General features: G+C 37.3%; 1 long non-coding RNA gene and 1 pseudogene across 5 annotated transcripts in view; one reads left to right on the top strand and one right to left on the bottom strand.

The window, feature by feature from the left end:
• LOC132357290 (uncharacterized) overlaps positions 1-23,808 on the bottom strand; it is a 927,280-nt gene that overhangs the window by 775,115 nt on the left and 128,357 nt on the right. The window lies entirely within an intron of this gene.
• LOC132357874 (dnaJ homolog subfamily B member 6-like) lies at positions 11,346-12,080 on the top strand (annotated as a pseudogene).

The raw sequence follows: 23,808 nt of genomic DNA, 5'->3' as shown, positions 1-23,808 counted from the left end.
GAAACATGGAGGAGAAAAGGAGACAAAATGGCCACACATTGGATAACTTAAACTGCATATTAAGGAAAATGGATAATAACATTCACTGAGGGGTCTTTCCTTACCCAAGAGGAGAACAAAATATGTAACCAACTCAGTTGATCTTGAGCCTATGATGGGGGATGAACAACACAGAGGAGTTAGATCAGGTAGTTAGCAGTGGCATCCAAGAGGGTTGAGGTTAAATGCGGAGCTAATAAGTGACAGAGTTAGAAGTTGAACTCAAGAACTTCTTTAACATCTATGGTAGTTTTCTCTAAGTATGGTACCTGTCTTACTAATCAAAATTTGCATTTCTTGCAAGCTCTCCAGATGGTTTTGGTAAAGACTAAGAGAGGGGTGGGATAGGGAAGGTGGGAGGAAGATGCAAGAGGAAGGAAATATGGGGATATATGTATATTTATAGCTGATTCACTGTTATAAAGCAGAAACTACCACACCATTGTAAAGCAATTATTCTCCAATAAAGATGTTAAAAAATAAATAAATAAAAACTACTGATCCACTACTCTGGAAATGTATATGTGGTGATTATCTAAACTTGGACAAATCCTTGTAGCCTCCTCCCATTCAGCAGCCAGTAGAAAATATATAAAAACAGATGATACACATGTGGAAAAACAAAAAGGACCCTAAAACTGGTATTAGGCACTTTACTTTTCATCCTCAACAGTTTACATAAGATAATCAGCCAGCACATCAACAAATACTGAATACTTCTGATGTATTTGCCACCACAGGATAATGGTGTTTATAATTTGTTGTCTTAAATATCTCTTACAGTTAAAGAAAAAATTGCTAAGACAAATTTTTTTCTGTAATGAGAGAACCACAGATGGAACTTAATGATGATTTAATCCAATCATCTAATTTTAGACACATGGAAATGAATGAAGCCCAGAGAGATCAACAATTAATTTGTTCCTAGTCCCTAAACTATTGAGTGACACAGCCAGTGACTATATTTCTGGTCTCCTGTCAGTCTTGCGCTCTTTCTTACATGTGTCAAGATTTAGTGAATATTTCGGTTCAAGATGGCGGAGTAGAAGGACGTGCGCTCACTCCTTCTTGCAAGAGCACCAGAGTCACAACTAACAATCATCAACAGGAAGACACTGGAACTCACCAAAAATGATACTCCACATCCAAAGACAAAGGAGAAGCCACAATGAGACGGTAGGAGGGGCGCAATCACAATAAAATCAAATCCCATAACTTCTGGGTGAGTGACTCACAAACTGGAGAACACTTATACCACAGAAGTCCACCCACTGGAGTGGAGGTTCTGAGCCCCACGTCAGGCTTCCCAACCTGGGGGTCCGGCAACAGGAGGAGGAATTCCTAGAGAATCAGACTTTGAAGGCTAGTGAGATTTGATTACAGGACTTCAACAGGACTGGGGGAAACAGACTCCACTCTTGGAGGACACACACAAAGTAGTGTGCATATCGGGACCCAGGGGAAGGAGCAGTGACCCCATAGGAGACTGAACCAGACCTACCTGCTAGTGTTGGAGGGTCTCCTGCAGAGGCGGGAGTGGTTGTGGCTCACCATGAGGACAAGGACCCTGGCAGCAGAAGTTCTGGGAAGTACTCCTTTGTGCGAGCCCTCCCAGAGTCTGCCATTAGCCCCACCAAAGAGCTGAGTAGGCTCCAGTGTTGGATTGCCTCAGGCCAAACAACCAACAGGGAGGGAACCCAGCCCCACCCATCAGCAGACAAGTGGATTAAAGTTTTAATGAGCTCTGCCCACCAGTGCAACACCCGGCTATACCCACGACCAGGCCCTCCCATCAGAAAACTTGCACAATCCTCTTAGATAGCCTCATCCACCAGAGGGCAGACAGCAGAAACAAGAAGAACTACAATCCTGCAGCATGTGGAACAAAAACCACATTCACAGAAAGATAGACAAGATGAAAAGGCAGAGGGCTACATACCAGATGAAGGAAAAAGATAAAACCCCACAAAAACAACTGAATGCCGTGGAGATAGGAAACCTTCCAAAAAAAGAATTCAGAATAATGATATTGAAGATGATCCAGGACCTCGGAAAAAGAATGGAGGCAAATATCAAGAAGATACAAGAAATGTTAAACAAAGACCTAGAAGAATTACAGAATACCTACAAGAATTGAAGAACAAACAAACAGAGATGAACAATACAATAACTGAAATGAAAACTACACTAGAAGGAATCAATAGCAGAATAACTGAGGCAGAAGAACGGATAAGTGACCTGGAAAACACAATGGTGGAATTCACTGCCGCAGAACACAATAAAGAAAAAGAATGAAAAGAAATGAAGACAGCCTAAGAGACCTCTGGGACAACATTAAAGGCAACAACATTCGGATTATAGGGGTCCCAGAAGGAGAATAGAGAGAGAAAGGATCCAAGAAAATATTTGAAGATATTATAGTCAAAAACTTCCCTAACAAGGGAAAGGAAATAGTCACCCAAGTCCAGGAAGTGCAGAGAGTCCCAGGCAGGATAAACCCAAGGAGAAACACGCCGAGACACATAGTAATCAAATTGACAAAAATTAAAGACAAAACAATTATTGAAAGCAACAAGAGAAAAACGACAAATAACATACAAGGGAACTCCCATAAGGTTAACAGCTGATTTATCAGCAGAAACTCTACAAGCCAGAAGGGCATGATATATTTACAGTGATGAAAGGGAAAAACCTACAACCAAGATTACTCTACCCAGCAAGGATCTCATTCAGATTCAATGGAGAAATTAAAACCTTTACAGACAAGCAAAAGCTAAGAGAATTCAGCGCCACCAAACCAGCTTTACAACAAACACTAAAGGAACTTCTCTAGGCAAGAAACACAGGACAAGGAAAAGACCTACAAAAACAAACCCAAAACATTAAGAAAACGGTAATAGGAACATACATATTGATAATTACCTTAAATGTAAATGGATTAAATGCTCCAGCCAAAAGACATAGACAGGCTGAATGGATACAAAAACAAGACCCATATGAATGCTGCCTACAAAAGACACACTTCAGACCTAGGAACACATACAGACTGAAAGTGAGGCAATGGAAATAGATATTCCATGCAAATGGAAATCAAAAGAAAGCTGGGGCAGCAATACTCATATCAGACAAAATAGACTTTAAAATAAAGAATGTTACAAGAGACAAGGAAGGACACTATATAATGATCAAGGAATCAATCCAAGAAGAAGATATAACAATTATAAATATGTATGCACCCAACATAGGAGAACCTCAATACATAAGGCAACTGGTAACAGCTATAAAAGAGGAAATTGACAGTAACACAATAATAGTTGGGGACTTAAACACCTCACTTACACCAATGGACAGATCATCCAAATGGAAAATTAATAAGGAAACACAAGGTTTAAATGACAAAACAGACGACATAGATTTAATTGATATTTATAGGACATTCCATCCAAAAACAGCAGATTACACTTTCTTTTCAAGTGCACATGGAACATACTCCAGCATACATCACATCCTGGGTCACAAATAAAGCCTCAGTAAATTTAAGAAAATTGAAATCATATCAAGTATCTTTTCTGACCACAACAGTATGAGATTAGAAATCAATTACAGGGGAAAAAAACGTAAAAAACACAAATACGTGGAGGCTAAACAATACATTACTAAATAACCAAGGGATCACTGAAGAAATCAAAGAGGAAATCAAAAAATACCTAGAGACAAATGACAATGAAAACAGGATGATCCAAAACCTATGGGATGCAGCAAAAGCAGTTCTAAGAGGGAAGTTTAAACCAATACAAGCCTACCTCAAGGAACAAGAAAAATGTCAAATAAACAATCTAACCTTACACCTAAAGGAACTAGAAAAAGAAGAACAAACAAAACCCAAAGCTAGTAGAAGGAAAGAAATCATAATGATCAGAGCAGAAATAAATGAAATTGAAACAAAGAAAACAATAGCAAAGATCAATAAAACTAAAAGCTGGTTCTTTGAGAAGATAAACAAAATTGACAAACCATTAGCCAGACTCATCAAGAAAAAGGGAGAGGACTCAAATCAATAAAATTAGAAACGAAAAAGAAGTTACAACAGACACCGCAGAAATACAAAGTATCCTAAGATACTACTACAAGCAACTCTGTGTCAAAAAAATGGACAACCTGGAAGAAATGGACAAATTCTTAGAAAGGTATAACCTTCCAAGACTGAACCAGGAAGAAATAGAAAATATGAACAGACCAATCACAAGTAATGAAATTGAAACTGTGATTAAAAATCTTCCAACAAACAAAAGTCCAGGACCAGATGGCGTCACAGGTGAATTCTATCAAACATTTAGAGAAGAGCTAACACCCATCCTTCTCAAACTCTTCCAAAAATTGCAGAGGAAGGAACACTCCCAAACTCATTCTATGAGGCCACTATCACCCTGATACCAAAGCCAAACAAAGATACTACAAAAAAAGAAAATTACAGACCAATATCACTGATGAACATAGATGCAAAAATCCTCAACAAAATACTAGCAAACAGAATCCAACAACACATTAAAAGGATCATACACCACGATCAAGTGGGATTTATCCCACGATGCAAGGATTCTTCAATATACGCAAATCAACAATGTGATACACCATTTTAACAAATTGAAGAAGAAAACCCATATGATCATCTCAATAGATGCAGAAAAAGCTTTTGACAAAATTCAACATCCATTTATGATAAAAACTCTCCATAAAGTGGGCATGGAGGGAACCTACTTCAACATAATAAAGGCCATATACGACAAACCCACAGCAAACATCATTCTCAATGGTGAAAAACTGAAAGCATTTCCTCTAAGGTCAGGGACAAGACAAGGATGTCCACTCTCACCACTATTATTCAACATAGTTTTGGAAGTCCTAGCCACAGCAATCAGAGAAGAAAAAGAAATAAAAGGAATACAAATTGGAAAAGAAGAAGTAAAACTGTCACTGTTTGCAGATGACATGATACTATACATAGAGAATCCTAAAAATGCCACCAGAAAACGACTAGAGCTAATCAATGAATTTGGTAAAGGTTGCAGGATACAAAATGAATGCACAGAAATCTCTTGCATTCCTAAACACTAACAACGAAAAATCTGAAAGAGAAATTAAGGAAACACTCCCATTTACCATTGCAATGAAAAGAATAAAATACCTAGGAATAAACCTACCTAGGGAGACAAAAAACCTGTATGCAGAAAACTATAAGACACTGATGAAAGAAATTAAAGTTGATAGAAACAGATGGAGAGATATACCATGCTCTTGGATTGGAAGAATCAACATTGTGAAAATGACTCTACTGCCCAAAGCAATCTGCAGATTCAATGCAAACCCTATCAAACTACCACGGGCATTTTTCACAGAACTAGAACAAAAAATTTCACAATTTGTATGGAAACACAAAAGACCCCGAATAGCCAAAGCAATCTTGAGAAAGAAAAACAGTGCTGGAGGAATCAGGCTCCCTGACTTCAGACTATCTTACAGAGCTACAGTAATCAAGACAATATGGTACTGGCACAAAAACAGAAATATAGATCGATGGAACAGGAGAGAAAGCCCAGGGATAAACCCACGCACTTATGGTCACCTAATGTATGACAGAGGAGGCAAGGATATACAATGGAGAAAAGACAGCCTCTTCAATAAGTGGTGCTGGGGAAGCTGGACAGCTACATGTAAAAGAATGAAATTAGAACACCCCCTAACACCATACACAAAAATAAACTCAAAATGGATTAAAGACCTAAATTTAAGGCCAGACACTATCAAACTCTTAGAGGAAAACATAGGAAGAACACTCTTTGACATCAATCACAGCAAGATCTTTTTTGATCCACCTCCTAGAGTAATGGAAAGAAAAACAAAAATAAACAAATGGGACCTAATGAAGCAAAAGCTTTTGCACAGCAAAGGAAAACGTAAACAAGATGAAAAGACAACCCTCAGAATGGGAGAAAATATTTGCAAATGAAGCAACTGTCAAAGGATTAATCTCCAAAATATACAAGCAGCTCATGCAGCTCAATATCAAAAAAACAAAGAACCCAGTCCAAAAATGGGCCGAAGACCTAAACAGTCATTTCTCCAAAGAAGATCGACAGATTGCCAACAAACACATGAGAGGATGCTCAACATCACTCATCATTAGAGAAATGCAAGTCAAAACTACAATGAGGTATCACCTCACACCAGTCAGAATGGCCATCATCAAAAAATCTATAAACAATAAATGCTGGAGAGGGTGTGGAGAAAAGGGAACCCTCTTGCACTGTTGGTGGGAATGTGAATTGATACAGCCACTATGGAGAACAGTATGGAGGTTCCTTAAAAAACTAAAAATAGAACTACAATAGGACCCAGCAATCCCACTACTGGGCATATACCCTGAGAAAACCATAATTCAAAAAGAGTCATGTACCACAATGTTCATTGCAGCTCTATTTACAATAGCCAGGACATGGAAGCAACCTAAGTGTCCATCAACAGATTAATGGATATAGAAGATATGGCACATATATACAATGGAATATTACTCAGCCATAAAAAGAAACAAAATTGAGTTATTTGTAGTGATGTGGATGGACCTAGAAACTGTCATACAGAGTGAAGTAAGTCAGAAAGGAAAAACAAATACCATATATTAACGCATATATGTGGAACCTAGAAAAATGGTACAGATGAACCGGTTTGCAGGGCAGAAATAGAGACACAGATGTAGAGAACAAACGTATGGACACCAAGGGGGGAAAGTGGCGGGGGTGGTGGTGGTGGTGTGATGAATTGGGAGATTGGGATTGACATATATACACTAATATGTATTAAATGGATAACTAATAAGAACGTGTATAAAAAAATAGATAAAGTAAAATTCAAAAATTCAAAAAAAAAAAAAGATTTAGTGAATATTCTAGCAGCTCAAGTCAGTGGTTGACTTCAGTTCCATTTACTTTTATACACAGTAGTGCTGGGATGGGGTGCAGCTTCAGAAATTGGTATCAATGTTTATTTTGCAAAGCCTTCACATAAAGGCTAAAAATAGGAAATGCTATAGCAAATTTTGCCATATACTTTTATAATAGCATGTGCTCTCTAGGTATAAAATTTACTACCACACCGTCAAAAATTGATTGCTCGATTATCTTGCAAGCTAAGAAAAATAAACCATTAAGTTTAGATTAGTACACTCTCCAGGTGCTATTTATTCTTTTCATTTGACAATTGACTGGTCACACCTGCTTTCTTTTCCATACTATGCACATGAAATTATAAAGAAAAAGGCCTACCAGATGTTCCATTAACCCAGCTGTCACACATCTGTTGCTGTCTCTATAAATGTAGCAATTTGCTGGTAATTACTCTCCTGGTAACAATCGAAAACTTCACACCTCTCTTTAATTGTGATAATCTATTTTCCATCGAAACTGTCTCAATGACTTTGTGATCCAAAGATTCCAGAACGTATCCAACTATTTCTGATCCTCCAAATGGACTGGTAAATAAGTCTGGTGTCCACATAGTGATTTGAAAGCTTACAGATGTGGTCTCAGTATATTCCACCGAGTTTCAAAATAAGAACCCAGGCTAGCTAATAAAGGTCTACTCCAAACATGGCTATAAGCTTGCTGCGAGAGTGTAAGCAAATTGTATAACTACTTTGTACCTAAATTTTCCAATCTGTAATATGTGCAGGAAGACTGGGCTCTCCATTCTACCTAAAAAATCTTTTGGAGCATAGTTCATGGTTGTTGTCTGAATGTTTGTGTCCCCCCCCACCCCAGAATTCTTATGTTGAAAACCTAATGCCCAAGGTGATGGTACTAAGAGGAGGGGTTTGAGGGAGGTGATTAAGTCATGCAAGCCAAGTCTTCATGAATGGGATTAGTTCCCTTATAAAAGAGGCCCCAGAAAGCTAGCTCACCCCATCCACCATGTGAGAATACAACAAGAAGTTTGCAGCCCAGAAGAGGGCCTCCACCCAACCATGCTGCACTCTGATCTGGGTCTTCCAGTCTTGAGAACCATGAGAAATGTTTGCTGTTTAAAAGTCACCCAGTCTGTGATATTTTGTTATAACAGCTGGAACTAAGACAATGGTATATAAATTTCCTGGGGCATCAACTGTGTTGTGGTAATAGCTTCTCTTGGTAATTTGAAATTTACAAATCTACTAGCACAGCTCTGTTTTTCTTAATAAGTTAAATAATAAATATTACCATTTATTTATGTAGCACTTTATATTATTCAAAAGAGTTTCAACCATAAGGCATTAATTTAAGTACCTGCTATGTGCCAGACACTGTACTAAGTGCTAGAACTAGAAAAATGACGAAAACCTAGTCCCTTGCTTTTGGAGTCTTTGAGGCAGCCCCATAAATAAAATAATCTCTTTTCAAGTTCTGAGCCAGTTGAGATGTATCACATAGTAGCAAGTTAGACAACAAAATATTAGCTTCATATCTCATAAAACTGATATTCAAGAATATGATGGGCTTCCCTGGTGGCGCAGTGGTTGAGAATCTGCCTGCCAATGCAGGGGACACGGGTTCGAGCCCTGGTCTGGGAGGATCCCACATGCCGCGGAGCAACTGGGCCCGTGAGCCACAACTACTGAGCCTGCGCGTCTGGAGCCTGTGCTCTGCAACAAGAGAGGCTGTGATGGTGAGAGGCCCACGCACCGCGATGAAGAGTGGCCCCCGCTTGCGCAGCTGGAGAAAGCCCTCGCACAGAAGCGAGGACCCAGCACAGCAATCAATCAATCAATCAATCAATCAATCAATAAATAAATAAATAGAGTAGGAGTAGGCCAGCTAGTAAAAAAAAAAAAAAAAAAAATAATATGGTACTTCTAAGGCCAAGTGAATTTCATAATCTGAATCCCAGAATGAATTATAGACTTAACCATTTAGCAGGATTAGACTTGGAAAAAAATGGAGCCAGTCCCTGGAGAAGAGAACACGCTACATGCTCCCTGCAGGCAGCTGCTCCCAAGAAGCGGGGGACAGGAAAGTGCTACACTACGCGTGCGTAATTTCTGCATCCAAAGTCACCAATCAAGTAATTCATTCCTCTTCCATCCCCCGTTAAGGATGAGTAAGGAATAGTGGCCAGGTGTGTTATACTAGTTGATGTCTTCCCACCTGGAAGGCAACATCTGCCCTCTAGGTAAATAAGAAATGATTATTTTACATGTTTTACGTAACAGGAATCTGATATCTAGAGGAGTCACATAACTAGGTTGAAATCAAGAGAATAATATCTCAATTCTTTATGGTATGAGTTTGGATGTTGTTACCAATGAAATTAGATCATGGACTTGTCTATACAATGCTACATTTTTTCTTTTGCAAGTGAAACATAGTCATAAAACCATTTGCAATCAAAGCTCAGCTAAGGTTTTGACAAAAGCACCTATCATCTTGTGCATAGATGGGCTTATTTGCAAATTTGAATCTTCTGCCATATGAGTAGATAAGCTTTAAAAATTGAATGCCACTATAGTAAAGTTTTTATAGGGAAAGCAGCCAGGCAAAGGTGAGATAAACATGTAAGACAAATGAAAACCAGGAAGTTATCCAATGCTCAATATGAGAATGAATGCTTAATTTGGTCAACTGGCACTGTGTTTCTATAATAGTTATGAGTCATAAATACTTATTGAGCTTCTGATAGTTTTAGGTTCTAGCTAAGCACCATTTATGTGCACCAATTTTCACAACAAATATACAAGGAAGTTATTTTTTTTCAGATGGGAAAACAGACTTATTTAGACCAAGTGACTTATCTATTTTCACATAATACTAATATGTGGTAGTGTCAGTATTTGAACCCAACTTCTGACTCCAGAGCCCATACCCTTAACTAGGACATTAAGAACATAAACTGAGTTACTTCTGAATGCAGCACATTCCAGCAGGGGACAATTAAACACATTTAAGACAACCCCCCCTTTTTTTTTCAAGCTTGTAATACAATTAGATACACATGACACAAACATTTAAAAGGCTGAAAAAATGTTGACAGTGTACAAGTGAGCACAAATAAACATATTAACAAGTGCATGAGCCCTGAGAAGAGCTGGGATGAAAAAGTGATTAGAGCAAGAGTTAAGCTGACAAGCAAGTGCTACCAGTCTGAGCTATTTAAAGATGTGATAACCTGCTTCAGGAAGTAGTAAATTCTCATCATGGGAGAGGCTTCCAACACAGGCTGGATGGACAAACACTTAGCAATCAATTTGGGTTGTTTTATATGGCTTCTAAAGTCCCACCAACCCTGAGATTCTGTGATTTAGTCAACATTTTGAATAGCCACTATGTGCCTAGTACTAGGACAAGCTCCTTTCACAAAGAGAAATAAGACACACCGTCAAGGAGGACACAGTCTAGTGGGGCAGTTAGCACAAACCCAGAAATGTACAATGAAGTGTAATCAGTGCTCATATAGCATGGGAGCAAAGAAGACCTATACCTAACTCAAACTGGGAAGGGGAATTAAAAAGGTAAATCGGGCGTTTCTTAGAGGTAATACTTAAACTAACCCTTGAAGGAAGAGCAAAAATTAGCTAGCTGTTCCAGTTATCTATTGCAATGTAACAAACTATCTCTAAAACTTAAAACAACAGGTATTTTATTATTTCATAATTTAGGTACCTACTTAGTAGCTGGGCTGGTTGGTAGGCTGCAAGACAGTTTCACTCACATGCATGGTACCTTGGAGGAGATGGCTTTAAAGACAGGTCTCAGCTAGAATCCTCCCTCTTTCTGTGAAGTTTCAGAGCTTCTCCATAAGATCTATCCAACAGGGTAGGTGGAGCCTTACAAGGTGACTCTGTGCTCCAAGAAGGAGTGCTCTAAGAGATCAAGGTGGAAGCTGCAAGGCTTTTTATAGCTTAGCCTTGGAAGTCAGGCAGTATCACGTGCAACACAATTTATTGGTTACACATGGGTCACTGTGGGTGGAAACACACAAGTATGTATCAATAAATACTCGGGAGGCATGATTTATTGGAGGCCAGCACAGAGTCTGGTTACCACACCAGGCTAAGAGGTTTGGGAAATTGAGAGGATGCAATTTTCAGCTAGAATGGATATCATGCACAAAGGCAAAGAGGCATATAAGACTAAATCGTGAGAAACAGCAGGCTGCCACCATTACCAGCTCAGCGGTGCATGAGCAGAGGGGACACCCGGGCCACGCCCCATTGCTTTGTCTTCCTGCCACCGGCTCCCACATCCTAGGTCCCACGTAGATGACCTTAAAAGCAGAAACGCATGCTCCTTTCAACAGCCTGTCAAAACGTGGTGGACTCCTATGAAGTTCTAGGCGTGCAGAGACATCACTCAGCCTTTTAAGGATATAAAAAAGGCATATCGGAAACTAGCACTAAAGTGGCATCCAGATAAAATCCTAAGAATAAAGAATAAGCAGAGAGAAAAATTCAAACAAGTAGCTGAGGCTTATGAGGTGTTATCAGATGCTTAAAAACGGGATATCTATGACAAATATGGCAAGGAAGGGTTAAATGGTGAAGGTGCAGGTGGAAGTCATTTTAACAGTCCCTTTCAATTTGGTTTCACATTCCATAACCCAGATGACGTCTTCAGGGAATTTTTTGGTGGAAGGGGTCCGTTTTCATTGGACTTCTTCAAAGACCCATCTGAGGCCTTTTTTGGGGATATAGGAAGCAGAAGTTGAGGCACAGAGTCTTTTTTCTGCCTTCAGTGGCTTTCCATATTTTGGAGGGGGGGGGGTTCTTTTGATACCGGATTTACTTCTTTTGCCTCCCTGAATCACGAGGGCCTCACTTCATTCTCTTCCACATCACTTGGCGGTAGTGGAACGGACAACTTCAAATCTATATCAACTTCTAAAATTGTTAATGGCAGAAAATCACTACAAAGAGAATTGTCGAGAATGGTCAAGAAAGAGTAGACGTTGACGATGACCAATTAAAGTCCTTAAGGCTAAATGGTAAGGAGCAGCTGCTATGCTTGGATAACAAGTAATTCAATGCGTGCACTTAACAGAAACGTTAACTATAACAAGTTCCATCTGAAGATTGATAGGAACTTTTTTTTAAGATGCCAAATGAACTATCTTTCAGTATAACTGTACCTAAAGTATTTGTAAACAGCTCATCCAAACCACTATTGGTCATAAACTTTCAGTTTATTGTTGGGACCACATAATAGGACCATTTTTTTGGTCTTTAAAATTGTTGTGAATCTCTGCATGCACTTTGTTTTCTATTAAATGTAACCCAGGGTGCCTGTGGCTCTTTCCTACACTAACACTAGCATAGACCTGCCTTTCTATTGTGTTTGAAATGTGAGCTAAGTAGTGTCAGCCTGCTGTGAAGTTAACATTGCCAGGATGAATCTTCCACAAAAATAATCTCAATTTTTTCAGTATTTAGTAGTGGAAGATATTAATGCATTAATAGTAATGCACTTCTGGTTTAATTAATATAAATTGAGGATATTTTCTAGTGTGCATGAATGCTGGCAACTTAGTAAGTTTTGACAATTGTTTATTTTATTGAAGTATAATTGACTTACAATATTATATGTTTCATACATAAAATATAGTGATTTGATATTTTATAAATTATATTTCATATAAATTTATTATAAAATATTGCCTATATACCTTGTACTATACATTACATCCTTGTATCTTATGTATTTTATACCTACTAGTTTGTACCTCTTAATCCCCTTCAACTTTTTTGCCCCTCCCCCTCCCCTTCCCCCGACTGATAGCCACTAATTTGTTCTCTGTATCTGTAAGACTGCTTCTGTTTTATTATATTCATTTGTTTTGTTTTATTTTTTAGAGTCCACAAATAAGTGAAAACATACAGTATTTGTCTTTCTCTGACTTACTTCACTAAGCATAATACCCTCCAGGTCCATGCATGTTGCAAAGGGTAAATTTTCATTTTTTAATGGGTGAGTAATATTCCATTGTGTATATACATCATCTATATATAGATATAGATGATATATACATATATCACATGTTTATCCATTCATCTGTTGATGCACAGTTAGGTTGCTTCCACATCTTGGCTATTATAAGTAACTCAGCTATGAATGTTAGGGTGCATATATCTTCTCAAATGAGGGTTTTCATTTTCTTTGGCTATATACCCAGGAGTGGAATTGCTGGGTTATATGGTAGTTATATTTTTAGTTTTATGAGGAACCTCCATACTGTTTTCCATAGTGGCTATAGCGATTTACATTCCCACCAACAGTGTCCTAGGGTTTTCTTTTCTCCACACACTTGCCACCACTTGTTATTTCTCATCTTTTTGATGATGGCCCTTCTCACAGGTATGAGGTGATAGCTCATTGTGGTTTTTATTTGCATTTCCCTAATGATTAGTGATGCTGAGCATTTTTTCATGTGCCTATTGGCCATCAGTATGTCTTCTTTGGAAAAATGGCTATTCAGGTCCTCTGCCCATTTTTTTAAATAGCTTTTTTTTTTAAAATATTGAACTGTGTGAGTTATTTATGTATTTTGGATGTTAACCCCTTATCAGACATGTCATTTGCAAATATCTTCTCCCATTAGGTGGGTTGCCCTTTTGTTTTGTTGATGGTTTCCTTCAATGTGCAAAAGCTTTTAACTTTGATTAGGTTACACTTGTTTATTTTTGCTCTTGCTTCCCTTGCCTGAGGAGACAGATCCAAAAGATATTGCTGAGACCTATGTAAAAGAGTGTACTACCTACGTTTTCTTTTAGGAGTTTTATGGTTTCTAATCCATTTAGGTCTTTAATCCATTTTTAGTTTATTTTTGTATATGGTGTGATAAAAATGTTTTAATTTCATTCTTTTACATGTAGCTGTCCAGTTTTCCCAACACCATTTATTAAAGAGACTGTATTTTCCCATTGTATTTTGGTGCCTCCTCTGTTGTAGAGTAATTGACCATAGGTACATGGGTTTATTTCTGCGATCTCTATTTTGTTTCATTGATCTATGTGTTTATTTTTGAGTCAGTACCATACTGTTTTGATTACTGTAGGTTTGTAGTATAGTCTGAAGTCAGGGAGTGTGGTGCCTCTAACTTTTTTCTTGTTTCTCAAGAGTGCTTTGGCTATTTGGGGTCTTGTGGTTTTATGCAGACGATTGTTTAAATATGTAATGTTAATCTTAGGTTTTAAAAAGTTAAGTTGGTAAACTGGGTCTTTGTCATTTGCTTAAAAAAATAAAATAAATGTGAATACGTTTGATGCATTAAAAAAAAATCCTGAGAAACACCAGATCAGGAAGCAACATAGTGTTGTGGTTAAAGGTGCAGGCTCTGGAGTCAGACTCTGGAACCAGTTATTCCCCAGGGTAGATTTTGTATCCTAGAACTGAGCTGTCCTAGAAGGTTATGAATTAAATTAAATTCATTAGTTAAATTAAGAATTCAGTTCTGCAGTCTCATGGAAGCCACATTTCAAGTGCTCAATAGCCACATGTGGTTAATGGCTACTCTATTGCACAATGTAGATATAGAACATGTCCATCATCACAGAAAGTTCTATTGGACAGCAATGTGCTAGAAGCTCTTTTAATTGAACATTATTTAACTAATTTGCCATGTTAACTCTGTAAAACATATCAACTGATGCCCAAGATATTTTGAAACTTACGGGTAACCACATATTTCTTCACTCTCCAGTTTAACTGTTTGTTTATAAAAAGTCAGTTGTGTTTGTTCCCAGAATTGTGTATTCCAGTCTACTTATATTGTAATTATATAACTTAGTTATATTTGTCAATAGATAAAATGTGGATGGGAAAAGTCTTACTTCTATGTAAATTGAATTGAATGCCTTATTAAGAGATTATAAGATATTAGAAGTAGAAACATTCAGAATTCTACTTCAAGAATTTCACTTCAAGATCTCCACTTTGAAGAACATGAAACTGAAATGTCTTAGACAATACAATTATGGATGTGATTTATTAAAGAAAGATGAAGCTGAACTCGAATAAATAGAACCATTTATCAAATAATGGATAAATAAGCACACAAGATATCCTAAGTTAATATAAATATATTTAGAGAGACAATCAGACATCGTATGCTTCCTAATGGAAGAAGACAACACCACATATAAAGTAAGTCTGGAAAAAATAAAAATTAAACCTGTAGATCCAATCAAGGCTCTAGATCCAATTGACAATTTATAGGAAACACAGAGGACAAAGGAACTTGTTAATCTACACATGAGAATGCAATCCTCAAAGTCCATACTCTAGGAAACTGTACAAGACAAACAACCTGGTTTCTTCAACATATTGCCAAGAAAAAGAAGAGAGATGGTGGGGTATGTGGTAGATTAAAAGAGACTTAAAACAGCAACCAATCACAAGATGTAGACCTTATTTGGATCCTAATTCATATATAGTATATAAAATAAATACTATTTATGAGACAACTGGAAATGTGTACACTGACAGGATATTTGACATTATTAAAGGAATTATTGTTAATATTATAGGTGAAATAATTGTATTGTCATTATGTTAAAAAATGGTCCTGTTCTTTTAGAGGTACATACCAAAATATTTACACATGATATATAACATGATGAATGGGACTTACTTAAATATGGGAGCGGGTAGTGGATGGAGGTATGGATGACACAGGATGAATTGATTATTATTGAGGCTGGGTATACTGAGTACATAGGTATTCATTATACTATTCTATCTACTTTGTATACATTCTAAACTCTTCATAACACAAAGTTTAAAAAAGATAAAATAATGTTATCTAACATTTTTCTCACCAAATATTTCTATTGAGACCAAGTTCAATAGCATAAAATGAGGAGAATGAAAACAAAGTAAAATAATAAAGATTAAGAAAGTGCTAATTATTTTCCATAATGTCCTCCCTTAGTATCAAACCAAATTTTTTTAAAACGTATTTTTTATGTCCCTGCTTTAAACACAGGCTGATGGCACTACAGTCTGCCTACTGAATATTCAGCACTAATTCTGGAATCAACACTGATTCTAATCCCATGTTTGCCACTAACTAATTGCATTACCCTTAGACCAAGTTCTTATTGTCAATAAACCTCAGTATCCTCATCTATGAAGTGGGATTAATAATAAAAGTATATATACATCATAAGGTCATTGTGAAGATTCAAGAAGATAATCCAATGTAACATGTTTAGCTTGTTTGCAGCAGAGCCCATATTGGGAGCTAATAGGAGAATACAGTATGGAAATTGCAAATGAGAACAATATGGAGAGTAGTTTTGAAGGTCATACCAATGAATTTGGATTTGCTGTATTACGTGAATTGTAAACGTTCTAAGAACTTGAGTAAGAAAAAATGATGTCTGAGAAAATTGACTTAACTACTCTCTCTATAGGATGGGCCTGGTGGGACAAAAATAGTAGAGAAATCGCTTAGTTGTTGCAATTTTTGTACAAAGTCCTACACTTATCTGGTGGTTATAGAAACAGAAAATAGTGGACGTCCAGATATTATTGTGAATAGGTACTAAAGTTACAGATTGCAAGGTGTCCATTTGAGTCCTGAAGAGACTACTGATTATTGGGGAGCACCATCTTCAAACTACTCACCTCAAATGGCTAGAGACACAGGAAAAAAGATGGAAAGAAAGGTGGAAGAAATACAGCAGACATCAGTCTCAGGTTTTTAATTCTGTTTCCTATTTACTCACTTTATTCAATGGTAATGCTAAAGATGTCAGAGGCTTAATGTAGAACTGGATAAATGTGTAAAGTATCATTGAGATTTAATACAACCTGATTGCTTGAGACAGAGGTAAGGTTCAGGAAAATGTCCAATACAGTTTCCTGTTGATGCCTGAACAAATTTTTCTCTTTCCACTCTCAGCTTGCTTATAACTCCCAGCTGTGAACCAAAAAAGTAAGGTAGCAAATTGCTCACAAAGGGAACTACAAGAAAGTCTAAAAGTCACAGCTTTCACTGTTACTCAAAAACCTAGACTTTTTTTTTTCAGGGAAGTAGCATTCTTTATAAATTCATAATTTCTTAAGCAAACTTTCTTGGACCAGAGCAGTAAGAAATGCAGTTAAGGCTCTCATTCCTTCCTAACTGCAATCATCCCCAATGTTATTTTTCACTGTAAAACTAAGCAACTTTAGCTTTTCTTAGTCCATAGAGCCAGTCTTCTAATGTTCAATTGGGTAGCTTGGAGGTTTCCCTTGGGCTACTTCATCACTGCTTCCCCCGACCAGCTAATTAAAATGAAGCTCAAAAAAGACAAGCTTTCCACATCTGACTCCCAAGAGAAGTGAGCCGGAGATTGGGTGTTCAGTCTCTGCCAACCTTCCTGACTTTAGGTGATTGGAACAGATCACTTATGTTTGTACCACCAGTATACTTATTTTCAATGGAATGTGTATTAATCTTGAAAGCATCATGGGGCTTGATTTTTCAAACTGATTTCTTCGAGTAAAATGAATTCTGGAAGCATTAAGCACTCTTACATGACACAGAAAAATATTGAACTACTCAACAAAAGAAAAAGAACGTTTGATTTTGCTGAAAGAACTATAACCTTTAAAACGAGGAATTTAGAGCTTACAAAACGTCTCCCCTCAAATGCACTTCTTTTTGTATTTGATCACTTTCTCAGCTGTGTAAATTTACAGCATATTCAAGGGTAAACCAGACCACCAAGACAATGAATCCATTCACAATTCACGGGCTGTCCACATCCATGAAAAAAATCCCCTTTTGCCAATAGTAAATAGGCACAGTCTCTGCATCACTCTGAATTCCATAAGGAAGTATTTTCAGAGGTTGCTTTCTGTCCTCTTTTTTAAAAAAATAACACCTTATTAATTTATTAATTTAGACCTCTAACACTTCATCACTTTAGTTTTCCAAATTCTGCCCCCAAGTAGTTTTTTTGTTTTGTTTTGTTTTGAATGTATTAAATGCATAAGCCTGCTATGCGAACATACCAACACCAGATGGCAGTTGTATGCCACAGCCTACAAGGTTTGAGCTATAAGGTGTAAACTGACTTGTTTGATTACGATAAAGAGACATTCTTTTGAACCTTGTTCGTATCTAAAGCATATTATAAACTTAAATTATAACTAAATCTTAAAATAACATTTTAGAGCAAATGTCAAACAACTGAAGTCCAGGATGCAATTTTATTCATCTCCCAACATATTTTACTCCAACAGCCAACCATATGGTAGTGTTTGATTAGAATGCTAATCCTCATATCTAGTATCACCTGCACCTTCCTGACTTTTTCACCTTCAATTCAGTCTTGTTTTGCACCTTCCCATTGACTTAGGCATGATATAGCTACCCTGCCTGGCTATCCCAACTAATTAAAGAAACAGCAATTCCTGTGGTCTCTTCATCTCCCTGCAGCTTTCTGGATTTCCCATTTGTTCTCCCTTTCTTCCTCTTAAGAAACATAACTTACTCTCCACAATTCTTAGATGGTTTCTCTTCACGTTTTGTCCCTGATTTTTACAATTAGTTTTATTTTTCTTGTTGAGAAGAATTAGCTCGGCTCCATTGCTGGAGCTGACTGAAGCTTAGCAAAAATAGCAATTAAAAATAGGCAAACAACCCAGTTCCAAAATAGGCAAAGGATTTAAACAGATATTTCTCTAAAGAAAATATAAAATGGCCAATAAGCACATGAAAAGATACTCAACATCGTTAGTCATTAGAGAAATACAAATTAAAACCACAATGAGGTACCACTTCACATTCATTAGGATGGCTGTAACTTCTTAAAAATGGAAAGTAAGCCTTGTCAAGGGTGTTGAGAAATTGGAACTCTCATGCACTGCTCCTGGGAATGTAAAATAGTGTAACCACTGTAGAAGATAGTTCGGTGGTTTCTCAAAAAGTTAAACACAGAATTACCTATGATCCAGAAATTCTACACCTAGGTTTATACCCCCAAAACATTGAAAGCAGGGACTCAAACAGATACTTATACACACATTTTTATAGCAGCATTATTCACAATAGCCAAAAGGTGATTCTACCAAAGTTTCCATCAACAGATGAATGAATAAACAAAATAAGGTCTATATGAATATTATTGAACCATAAAACATAATGAAATTCTGATACATACTACAACATGGATGAATCTTGAAGACATTATGGTAAGTGAAATAAGTCAGACATAAAAGGACAAATACTGTGCGATTCCATCTATATAAGGTACCTAGACTAGTCAAATTCATAGAGACAGAGAGTAGAATGGTGGTTGTCAGGGGCTCAGGGAGGGAGAATAAGGAGTTAGTGTTTAATAAAGTTTTAGATTGGGAAGATGAACAAGCCTAGAAATGAATGGTGGTGGTGGTAGCAATGTGAATGTACACTGGTTACAATGGTAAGTTTTAATGGTAATGTTCTATAGATTTTACCACAGTAAAAATCATTCTGTCTAGCCCTAAACCCCAACATAAAAGAAACATAAAACCTTTCTTGTTAGTTACTGACTCTCCAGTAACTTTGCAAGACTGATATCCGCATATATGTGAAAAACCTTTCAGATACTATAACAATGTGAGAAAATTGCTGTTTTTCCACCATGAACGAAACATCTGTAAACTCAGGAAATTTGGCATAATGTATATTTTCTATAAATAACCAAAAATAAAAAAACTTTTTTAAAAAAGTGCCCATTGGCCACCTGCTGATAATGAAAGCCTAAATAAAAATTGCCTGAATTTAAAGGACAGTATGCCATCAAATGGGAAATTTGGAATAAAGGAAAAACAAGCAGAACTTTACCTGGCTGTATCACAAATTCATTAATTCAGAGCTTGAGATTATTCAACCCAGGTTAGGCCAATGTTGACATTTAAGTGTCTAGTAAACGATTTCTTCTTATCAATGTAAATAAGAGAGAATTAATCAATGTAAGAGAACAACCGATTTATAAGGTTTTTTTAGCACATTTATGGTCTACATGGAAAAGAGTGTTACTAATCATAAGTGATTGTCTCACAGTTGAATTTTCCATAAATGCCAGTATTTAGGGTTGCTCATTTTGTAATGTAACTGTTTATCCTGTGTTTTCTTCTCATTTATCTGAAACTTTTGCTGTTTCTCTAGCACAATGAAATATTTCTTACTTCTCTGATAATTATCTAACCATTGCAGAGGAAGCGGTGTACCCTCTTCCTCAGTTGCAACTTCTCTAGCCCATCTCCCAGGCAGAGGAAGGAATCTGAATTATCTCCACATCATGAATATTGTATTAATATTGCCTGCTACTGTTTGGGCACCTAGTTTATGAGAGCACTGTGCTAGTGCTTTTTCTGTGTTATTTCTAATTCTAAAAACCCTGGGAGATAGACACTGGAATCTCAATTTTAGAGATTGGCGAACTGAGGCAATAACATTGATGTAGCTTTGATCAAGGCCACACAGCTATTAAGTGGTACAGCCAGGTTTCTAACACAAGTCTTTTAGCACCAAAGACTGTGTGTGACCTTTCTGATACTGTGCTACCTTCAAAACACTGATTTGTTACCATCAGACAAGGCATATGAGGGTTTGTACCAGTCCTGAGGGAACAAAGACGCATTCTTCAGAAAGAATATATAATTTGAGCTTTTCCCTTCAAGCGGCCTTGTGTTTTTCTTTTTTTTTTTCTCCCTGATTTAGTGCAGTGTGACTGTGAAAGCCTTATAGCTCAAAGGTCCCTCTGCATCCGTAATCTTTAGTTCCCAGGTTAATGTTAGCATCTCTCAGGGGACAGTTTTCTTCCTGATGACCTTGGCAGGAAAAGTTAACCCCCTCATCAACCCAGTCTGCACACAACACCAGAACATGAGAGGGCCTCCATTTTTGCTCCAAAATATCTCTTTATATAAATCCCCAGAGCCCAGCCAAGGCAACTTAGAGGGTAAAGCAAATATCTTCTGTGACTGCAGAGAAGTTTTTCCAGGAAGCCAGGGCAGCCCTACTGTCAATGAACAAGCAAAGGAATCAAGAACAGATAAGGAACTAGCAGATAAGGGAATTTCCAGCACGCTCTAAAACAAAGTAACAAAGAAGAGATAAGGTGTTTGCAGGAAAAATAACCTTTGGATGTCCAAAAGGCTAGCCTTTGACAAAATTGTGAAGGAGTTTGTTTTCTCTTTCACTCCCTCTGCACTCACTTCTCTTCCTATCATTCTACTCCTCCACCCCATGTAGTCCCACAGCTCATAAATACTTGTTGAATAAATGCATGTCCAAGCCTCCTACCATGGGGCTGCCTCCTCTCTGCCACCCGCTTAACATATTTCATGTTCCATAGCATTCTCCCTACCCAAGTTAAAACTTGCTCTGTCTTTTAACTTATTCTCATTTAGGAGCTCTAATTAAACTCACTTGGTCAATGTATCTAGCAAGGATGTTGATGGCTAGTTGTAATTTAATGCATTACCCCTACCAGATTACACACTTGAATTTTGATAGGACTTTCAAAACCTTAGGGCTGTCTTCCACCCTAAGCTATCTCTTCTGCTTCTTCCACTTGTGAACCTATAAATTCTATCATGGTGTTTTTACAACCTCTCCAACAGTAGCAATGAGAAAGTTTTGACTGTACAAGATAAAGGACTAATGTGCATAAGAGATGTGACATTTGTTTGTAAACATTAATGGAACATTGCTTATAAGCCTAGTACTCCCTAACTTAAAGGAGCTTACAATTTAGCTGGGGAGACAAAATTAACACATATGAAAAGTTAAACAACATAACCAAAATATGACGGCCTTCCTGGGTTTGATTATCTAGAACACCTGCTAATTCCAGTGATCTGACACTAGCAGAGGTAGGAGGGATGAGAGAAAAAACCAAAAAGCAGTATCCTCAGAGTATATGGCAACAACAACTAAATGCTGGAGGGTAAATAAGCAGTGACAGGGTCACAAATACATTGTGAAAACAAGGCCATAGCCCAGGCATATACACCCATCAATCCCAATGTGTGCTAGATTGCTCCAGTGGTGAGGGTACAGGCTCTGGGGAATACATGGATAAAACACTGTTTGGTAAATACCTCCTGAAAACTGCCTTTCATCATTTCCCTGTGAGCACACTGAGAATAGAATTTATGGCATTTTAATTAATTCTGTGTTTAATATCCAGATGGTAAGTTCAACAATTGCACAAAACAACTTCCTTAGGTCAAAGCTCTAAAATTAGGATTTAGCTACAGATTCAATGCAATCCCTATCAAATTACCAGTGGCATTTTTCACAGAACTAGAACAAAAAATCTTAAAATTTGTATGGAGACACAAAAGACCCCGAATAGCCAAAGCAGTCTTGAGGGAAAAAAATGGAGCTGGAGGAATCAGACTCCCTGACTTCAGACTATACTACAAAGCTACAGTAATCAAGACAATATGGTACTGGCACAGAAATGGAAATATAGATCAATGGAACAGAAGAGAAAGCCCAGAGATAAACTCACACACATATGGTCAACTAATCTATGACAAAGGTGGCAAGGAAATACAATGGAGAAAAGACAGTCTCTTCAATAAGTGGTGCTGGGAAAACTGGACAGCTACATGTAAAGGAATGAAATTAGAACACTCCCTAACACCATACACAAAAATAAGCTCAAAATGGATTAGAGACCTAAATATAAGACCAGACACTATAAAACTCTCAGAGGAAAACATAGGAAGAACACTCTTTGACATAAATCACAGCAAGATCTTTTTTGATCCACCTCCTAGAGTAATGGAAATAAAAACAAAAATAAACAGATGGGACCTAATGAAACTTAAAAGCTTTTGCAAAGCAAAGGAAAGTACAAACAAGACGAAAAGACAACCCTCATAATGGGAGAAAATATTTGCAAATGAATCAACAGACAAAAGATTAATCTCCAAAATATATAATCAGCTCACGCAGCTCAATATTAAACAAACAACCCAATCCAAAAATGGGCAGAAGACCTAAATAGACATTTCTCCAAAGAAGACATACAGATGGCCAAGAAGCACATGAAAAGCTTCTGAACATCATTAATTATTAGAGAAATGCAAATCAAAACTGCAATGAGGTATCACCTCACACCAGTTAGAATGGGCATCAACAGAAAATCTACAAACAATAAATGCCGGAGAGGGTGTGGAGAAAAGGGAAACCTCTTGCACTGTTGGTGGGAGTGTAAATTGATACAGCCACTATGGAGAACAGTATGGAGGTTCCTTAAAAAACTAAAAATAGAATTACCATATGACCCAGCAATCCCACTACTGGACATATACCCAGAGAAAACCATAATTCAAAAAGACACATGCACCCCAATGTTCCTTGCAGCACTATTTACAATAGCCAGGTCATGGAAGCAACCCAAATGCCCATCGACAGACGAATGGATAAAGAAGATGTAGTACATATGTACAGTGGAATATTAGTCATAAAATGAAGAAAACTGGGTCATTTGTAGAGACATGGATGGATCTAGAGACTGTCATACAGAGTGAAGTAAGTCAGAAAGAGAAAAACAAATATCGTATATTAACGCATAAATGTGGAACCTAGAAAAATGGTACAGATGAACCAGTTTCCAGGGCAGAATTAGAGACACAGATGTAGAGAAAAAAACGTATGGACACCAAGGGGAGAAAGTGGTGGGTGGTGGTGGTGGTGGTGGTGGTGTGATGAATTGGGAGATTGGGATTGACATATATACACTAATATGTATAAAAT

Source organism: Balaenoptera ricei, chromosome X, assembly GCF_028023285.1.
Source record: "Balaenoptera ricei isolate mBalRic1 chromosome X, mBalRic1.hap2, whole genome shotgun sequence".
Taxonomy (NCBI): Eukaryota; Metazoa; Chordata; class Mammalia; order Artiodactyla; family Balaenopteridae; genus Balaenoptera; species Balaenoptera ricei.
This window is presented reverse-complemented; position numbering and strand designations above follow the sequence as displayed.